The 8,946-nt window shown below is 33.8% G+C and overlaps 1 pseudogene; it reads left to right on the top strand.

The window, feature by feature from the left end:
- The first annotated feature begins 1,222 nt into the window (after nucleotides 1–1,222).
- On the top strand, nucleotides 1,223–3,291 carry LOC113931394 (annotated as a pseudogene).
- Nucleotides 3,292–8,946: the final 5,655 nt, after the last annotated feature.

The following is an 8,946-nucleotide window of genomic DNA, read 5'->3' as shown; positions in this document are numbered from 1 at the left end:
TCCTTATGTTTACAGCAGCATTATTGGTAATAGACAAATTATGTAAAGAGCCCAAATGTCTATCAACTGATGAATGGATAAAAGGTGGTATAAATATTCAATGGAATATTACTCAGTCATCAAAAAAATGAAATCATGGGGTGCCTGGGTGGCTCAGTCAGTTAAGTGTCTGACTCTTGATTTCAGCTCAGGCCATGATTTCAGGGTTGTGAGACTAAGTCCCACATCAGGCTCCACACTGGGCATGGAGCCTGCTTAAAATTCTTTCTCTCCCTCTGCTCCTCCTTTCTCTCTTAAAAAAATGAAATCTTGCCATTTTCAATGACTTGGGTCGAGCTAGAGAGAATTATGGTAGGTAAAATAAGTCAGTTAGAGGTAGACAAATACCATATGATTTCACTCATATGTGGAATTTAAGAAACAAAACGAATGAACATAGGGATAAAAAAAGCAAACCAGAAAACTGTTAACTATAGAAGACAAACTAAGGGTTACTGGAAAGGAGGTGCATGGGGGGAATGGGTTAATGGATGATGGGTAATAATGAGGGCATTTGTTGTGATGAGCCCTGGGTGTTGTATGTAAGTTATGGATCACTGAATTCTACACCTGAAACTAATATTACACTGTATGTTTACTAAATGGAATTTAAATAAAAACTTGGAAGAAATAAATTAAATAAATTAAATTATTAAATTAAATTAAATTAAAAAGGAAGAGGTCAGTGAATATATGGTAGTTTTCTCTCTCTCTCTCTCTCTCTCTCTCTCTCTCTCTATATATATATATATATATATATATATATATATATAAACTGAATTAATCAAAGTCTTCCCAGAGTTGAGGAGAATACCATAAACTGAAATTATAAGATTAACTAAAGATATACTTAAAACATACTAATATCTTTGCAATAATTTCAATATTAAACTAGAATAACTGACTATAAATAAATATTCAACTATATAAGTGAAATTAAATAAACAATTTATTAAAAGCAAAATTACGGAGTGTAAAATATCAAAAGCAGCAATTAATGTACAAAAAAAGAGGGGAAATAGAGTATATCAATAAATGCAAAATATGCTATTTATTTTTTTCTTATCTCTTTTTTATCTTTTTAAGACAGTAAAATTCAATTTTAAAAAGTGAAGAGAGACCCCAAAATTGAGAGCTTCTTCACAACCCTGCAGCTGCACATGGCAGTTCTGTGCCTGTCACCATGCCACAGAAGAATTATATTGAATTTCACTGGAAGTGCTATGACTATCATTTGGATTACCATGAGTAAAAGAAAGAAGGAAGGTGGAGTGGTTCAAGAATGTTCAAAGAAGCCAAAAAAGACACTTAATCTGAAAGCTAAGCTTTATCATAAACAGTGTCATGCTGAGAAAATACAAATGAAAAAGATTATCGAGATGCATGAAAAAAGAAACACCAAACAAAAGAATGATTAAAAGATTCCACAAGGAGTAATACATGCATATCTACTGGACAGGGAGGGACAGTCCTGAGCTAAAGTAATTTCCAAAATGATTAAACAAAAGTAAAAAGAGAAAGCAAGAAAATGGAAGGTCCTTTTGCCCAAAGTTTGTGTCCTGGAAGAAACAGGTGTATTAAAAATTATTCAAATAGGAAAGAGAAAGAAGGAAGCATGGAAGAGGATGGTTACTTTATAAAGTCTGCTTTGTTGGAGATGGCTTTACCTGAAAACCACCTAAATATGAAAGACCTTAAATGGGCAGAAGACATGTAAAGACATTACTACAAAGAAGACATTCAAATGGCCAACAGACACATGAAAAAGTGCTCAACATCACTTGGCATCAGGGAAATAGAAATCAAAACCTCAATGAGATACCACCTCACACCAGTCAGAATGGCTAAAATTAACAAGTCAGGAAACGACAGATGTTGGTGAGGATGGGAAGAAAGGGGAACCCTCCTACACTGTTGGTGGGAATGCAAGCTGGTGCAGGCACTCTGGAAAACAGTATGGAGGTTCCTCAAAAAGTTGAAAATACAGCTACCCTACAACCCAGCAATTGCACTACTGGGTATTTACCCCAAAGATAAAAACGTAGTGATCCTAAGGGGAACTTGCACCCCAATGTTTATGGTGGCAATGTCCACAATAGCCAAACTATGGAAAGAGCCCAGATGTCCATTGACAGATGAATGGATAAAGAAGATGTGATATATATATATATACACACACACACACACACACACACACACACACACACACACACACACAATGGAATATTACACAGTCATAAAAAAATGAAGTCGTCCAATTTGCAATGATGCAAATCAGACTAGAAGATATTACACTAAGCAAACTAATCAATTAGAGAAAGAAAATTATCATATATTCTCACTGATATATGGAATTTAAAAAACAAGGCAGAGGATCATAGGCGAAGAGAGAAAAAAATGAAATAAGATGAAACCAGAGAGGGAGACAAACCATAAGAGACTCTTAATCTTAGGAAACAAACTGAGGGTTGCTGGAGGGGAGGGGGGTTGAGGGATGGGTGGCTCTGTGATGGGCCTTGGGGAGGGTATGTGTTGTGCTGAGGGCTGAGTGTTGTGTAAAACTGATGAATCACAGGCCTATACCCCTGAAACAAACAATATATTATATGTTAATTTAAAAAATCATACCTGGCATGGTTGTTCTTAGGCTAAATGGTTTGAGACACATGAAGCACTTAGAATAATGCTTGGGAGTAAGTGTGTATAAAGTCAATGCAGAGCCTTCCTCAAAATTTGGGAATAAAAATGTTGCTTGGAAAAAGAAAAAAAAGATCAGTTAGGCCAATGGCCTTACTTTTCAAAAAGGCCCATGTAACACATCCTGAATCTCAAGTCACCTTTTGCCTGCTCCGATACTTGGCATAAAAAAGAATCCCTCAGGCACCTGGGTGGCTCAGTCAGTTGAGCATCTGCCTTCAGCTCAGGTCGTGATTCCACAGTCCTGAGATCAAGTCCCGCATCAGGCTCCTTGCTCAGGGGGGAGCATGATTCTTCCTCTTCCTGCTGCTCCCCCTACTTGTGCTCTCTTTCTCTGACAAATAAATAAATAAAATTGTTAAAAAAAAAAAGAATCCCTCATCCCCACTACATACAACTTTGGATATTATTACTGAAAGTACTGCCATTGAGGTGAATGTGAGTGAGTTGGGCCTGGTGACACAAGAAGGCAGCGTTATTTTGAAAAAAAAAATGCTCAGGTTACCCAATAATCCTGAAAATGATGGATGCATAAATGCATTCTTCCTGGTTTGACAGCAGTTTCAGACAAGTAGCTCCTTATAGTTACTAAGACTAAACACCAATCAGGAAAACCACCATCTGTGATGGTTCTGAATACTACCAAACAGCCTTACATATCTGCAGTCATCAAGAGAATTATTTATTCTATTGTAAAAAATAATAATAACAATAAATAAAAAATAAATAAATGTGAAGAAAACCTGAATAAAACAAATACCTAAGAATTTTTGTTAAAAGTACAACAAGATTACTCTTAAATATATTTTTACTAATTTTTTCAAGAATGGGTTCTTTCAGAGTTTTAAAAAAGCAGATGTTTTCAGATTATATTTTTATTTTATTATGGTATGTTAGTCACCATACAGTACATCATTAGTTTTTGATGTAGTGTTCCATGATTCATTGTTTGTGTATAATTTGCTATATTGGAGGAATGTTTCCAATTTTTTATATAAACCTACCCTAACAATAAAATTTTATCATGATTGTTTTAAAAAATTTAACTTCAGAATAATCTCAAGTTATGAATGCCAAAATCTTAAACTAAGCCCCAGTAAAATAAACATTGTAGTAAATGAAAAGAAATGTTATAACATAGACAAGTATATTGCAAACTAGGGTGTCAACAATATTAATATTTATAGTACAATCCTTTATTTCATCAGATCAAGGAAGAAAATATACAAAGATACAGCCATTAATATTCTAAATAGGTATTTGATGAAAAACAACATCTCTTCCTCATTTAGAAAATGTCTAGGGATAATAAATTGTAAACTAGGAATAAAAGTTTTTTTATCATATTGAAACAGTACTTAATTTAGTGTGACTAAAATCATATCTGTAATTATCATTATTATTTATCATTTTTTATATATTTTTACTTTGTTCAATAACTTTGGATGTTTAGTTTAAGATGGTGGACTGAGCATACACTTTCTCTGAAATCCTTTATAATAATTATGAACTATGGGAAATTAATAAATTGGTAACAGCACTATAACACTAGGAATAGTATCATCAGCAGACTAGAAATTTTTAGGAGTTTCTCAAGAATATATTATTTGGAAAATAAATTAAAAAAACAAGTGTAGGTGTATACATACATACATATATAAACAGAATTGTGCACTTAAGACATGCACAATCATGTCAGTGAAATGTCAAATTAGGGAAATCTAAAAGTCTCTTCTTCCACAAAAGCTTATGAATAAATTGATGGAACTGTCAAAATAAACTTTTTTGGAATTGTGGTATCTAACCAACTAAAATATTAAACTAAAATGGTAGCTAACAGTGAAATCTTTAAGCACATACTATGAGGGTAAAAACAAGAGGCCAAAATCTAAAAAAGCACTGGTTCCCCTCTGTTCCATTTTTTCCCCCCATGGAATGACACACTGGTCAAAGTTCAGGTAGCTCAGCATAGATATAAGTGTGATCTCATTCTTGAAGGAGCCCTGAACAAAAGATTCTTGCAGTTTTAAGATGCAGAGGGCATGGGCAGGGAGATATGGAGGGCTATGAGGGGGAAAAAAATCTGAATACTGAGTCAGAATGAGGAAGAGTGTCTTCATGTTATTCCCTTTCTCCTGCTTATGAGGAGGCCTTAATAGAGATACCTGAAGAAATCTCTGCCAAAGATAAAGGTGTGGGGAGTGTAACATTCCCTTATGAAGCCTGCCAGGTAAAACCTATGCAATTGCTTATAATTGGGCCTGAAAATCACACAAAGGCTTTCAGCCAGGAGCCAGACTCCTCAGGATGTTCAAGACTTAAACACTGAAAACAATGAAACGTTATTGAAATCAATTAAAGAGGATATAAATAAGTAGAAAGCCACCAATGTTAATGGGTTGAAAGAGTTAATATTATTAATAAGGTACTACTCACCAAATTTATTTAATTTCAATTGGATCCTTGTCAAAGTTCCATATTTCATTTTTTTTCAAAAATGAGAAACAGTTGTTAACATTCATATGGAATTGCAAGGTACCCCAAAAGCAAAAACAAAACAAAGCAAAAGGAAACAACTTAAAAAAAAATGATGAGGATTCCCATTTACTAATTTTAAAATTTACTACAAAATTAAATCAATGAAAAGACTGTGGTATTGGCTTATATTATAGACACACAGATCAATGGAAAACAATTGAAAGTCTAGAAATGAACCCATGTGTCTAGTCAATTTATTTTTTACAAGGGTGCCAAAAACATTCAATGGGAAAAGAATAGTCTTTTCAGGAAATGGTGCTGGGACAACTCGATAGCCATATGCAAAATAACAAATTTGGGCCCCTAACTCACACGATATACAAAAAGTAATTCAGAAAAAATCAAAGACATAAATTAAGAGCTAAAAATATAAAACTCAATTTCAGTGCTAGCATACACCTAAAAGAATTGAAAAAAATATTCTTTCCACAAAAAAATGGCACATGAAAATCCATAGCAGTATTATGCATAATAGAGAAAATATGGAAACAACCCAAATGTCCATCAACTCATGAAAGGATAAACAAAATGGTATATCTATACAATAGAATATTAATCAGCCACAAAAGAATAAGGTAATGATACACATCACAAGAATGAACCTTGAAAACATGGTGCTAAGCGAAAGAAGCCAGACACAAAAAGCCACATATTTTATGATTCCATTTATATGAAATGTAAGTGGATTAAAGCTCAGGTAACAATGACTCTCACTGTTCTTACAGAGATTGAGTAGATTTTCAAAAAAAATATTTATTTGATGTATGCCCTATAGACAATTTCCAGAGAATGTAAATGTCTATTGTACCAATTATGATTTATACTCTGGAGAGCAGGTCTGCAGAGCTCCTCACTCCACCATTCCAGAAATGGATCACCCTACATATATTTTTATATTCGATTTAAAAGACCTAAGGACATCTGCAGATTGAAAGTGAAGGGTTGGAGAACCAGCTATCATGCTATTGGATGCCAAAAGAATGCTGGAGTAGCCATACTTATTTCAGAAAAACTAGATTTTAAACTAAAGACTGTGACAAGAGATGAAGAAGGACATTATATCATAATTAAGGGGTCTATCAATCAAGAAGATCTAAGAATTGTAAATGTTTATGCCCCAACATGGGAGCACCCAAAAATATAAATCAATAACAAACATAAAGAAACTCATTGATAATACTACAATAACAGTAGGGAATTTTAACACCCTACTCACAGAAATGAACACATTACCTAAGCAGAAAATCAACAAGGAAACAATGGCTTTGAATGACACACTAGACCAAATGGACATGATAGTTATATTCAGAATATTTCATCCAAAGTAGTGAAATACAGTTATTTTATTTTTGAGTGCACAGGAATATTCCCCAGAATAGATCACATACTGGGTTACAAATCAGGACTCAACCAGCACAAAAAGATTGAGATCATACCAAGCATATTTTCAGACCACAATGCTATGAAACTTGAAGTCAACCACAAAAAAAAAAAACCTGGAAAGACCACAAATAAATTCAGATTTAAAAACACCCTCCTCACAGATCTGTACCTCTGAAACAAATAATAACATTATATGTTTAAAAAAGATAGAAAGAAAAAGCAGGAGGGAGGGGAAGAATAAAGGGGGTAAATCAGAGGGGAAGATGAACCATGAGAGACGATGGACTCTGAAAAACAAACTGAGGGTTCTAGAGGGGAAGGGGGTGGGAGGATGGGTTAGCCTGGTGATGGGTATTAAAGAGGGCATGTTCTGCATGGAGCACTGGGTGTTATACACAAATAATGAATCATGGAACACTACATCAAAAACTAATGATGTAATGTATGGTGATTAACATAACATAATAAAAAAAGAAAATATTTTGAGATGAAAATAATAAAATTATGATATTCCACAAAGTTTGTGGATGGAGGTAAAAAAACAAATAAATAAAAATAAAAATAAAAACACCCTCCTAAAGAATGAATGGGTTAACCAGGAAATTAAAGAAGAAATTAAAAAAAAATACAGGGAAGCAAATGAAAATGAAAACATGACAGTTCAAAACCTTTGGGATGCAGCAAATGCAGATTCAAGGGAAACAAGGGAATATTACTCAGCCATCAAAGAAAAATGAAATCTTGCCATTTGCAATGACGTCAATGGAGCTAGAGTGTATTATGCTAAGTGAAACAAGTCAGTCAGAGAAAGACAAATACCATTTGATTTCACTTATATGTTGAATTCAGAAAACAAAACAGATGAACATACAAAAAGGGGGAAAAAAGAGAGAGGGAAACAAACCAAAGGAGACTTTTTACCATAGAGAACAAACTATAGGTTGATGGAGGGAGGTAGGTTGGGGGTGGTCTAGATGGGTGGTGGGTATTAAGGAGAGCACTTGTTGTGATTAGCACTGGGTGTTTTATGTAAGTGATGAATCACTAAATTCTACTCCTGAGACTAATATCACACTATATGTTAACTAACTAGAATTTAAATAAAAATTTGGAAAAAAAATATATATTTATCACACTGTTCAGTGTGATCTGTAATGGATCCTAATTTCCTTACATTTGAGTTGAAACTGAAAAGTGTAAAACAAATCCTTTAACCTAACTGGGAGCTTAATGAAACTCAAATATATCTCCTGAAGGGAGAAAGAACTTCACTCAGAAAAAAGGAATATCCTTTAATGAGAGGGTAAGAACACTTTTTCAGAAAGATGAAAAACAGTGTGAGAACCAGAGTTCTTTCACACATAGCAGGCACAGTTCTACGGAGAATAATGCCCATGAAACCATGTGATTAGAGGGCAAGAAATGATGAACCATCTTGAAGCTGTTGACTATGATAGGCATAGGAATTCTAAAGCTTTGGAAGATCAGAAAAGATGTGTACAGGAGACGCTTTACAGATATCTTAAATCATACATTATTTTCCTTTTTTAATCTGTTATTTATATCTAAGTCTCTTCACATAAGTTCAGCGTCTGATTCATCTTTGAGGTCCCTGTAGCACCTATTATAATGTATTATATATTGTAACACATACAGTAAGCATTTATATATTTTACAAATTTACCTAATATATGTGTACTTTCATTTATTTTTTAAGATTTTTTATTTATTTTAGAGAGAGAGCAAGAGTGGGAGGGGCAGAGGGAGAGAGAATCTGAAGCAGACCCCATGCTGAGGGTGGAGCCCAACATGGGTCTTGATCTCATGACCCTGAGATCACGACCTGAGCCAAAACCAAGAGTTGGATGCTTAACCGACTGACCACCCAGGCGTCCTGGTAATATATGTGTACTTTTAATGCGTTCCACTATCAAGACGCTTCTTTATGCTATGTCAATAAATTTATTCAGATCCAAGTGCAGTTAATTTATATTAATTTGTTCATTCATTCATATATAATGGTTACTAACTACTATATGCAAGGATCTCTAAGGCCTCTGGGGAAATAAATAGATGTTAAAGTTAAAAAAATATATAAACAAATAAATAAATAAAATTCAGATTAAGAATCCATTAAATAATTTAATTTCTCCTGTTTTCACATACCCCAATATACTTTTGACACTTAGAGAATTTACATAACCAACTGAATAGAAATTTTTTACATACCATAACACAAAAGATATGCTTTATTACGTAAAATAGAATACTGATGTTTGTGTAATTATA

Source organism: Zalophus californianus, chromosome X (genome assembly GCF_009762305.2).
Source record: "Zalophus californianus isolate mZalCal1 chromosome X, mZalCal1.pri.v2, whole genome shotgun sequence".
Lineage (NCBI taxonomy): Eukaryota > Metazoa > Chordata > Mammalia > Carnivora > Otariidae > Zalophus > Zalophus californianus.
Note: the sequence above shows the minus strand (reverse complement) of the source record. Positions and strands in the feature narration are given on the sequence as shown.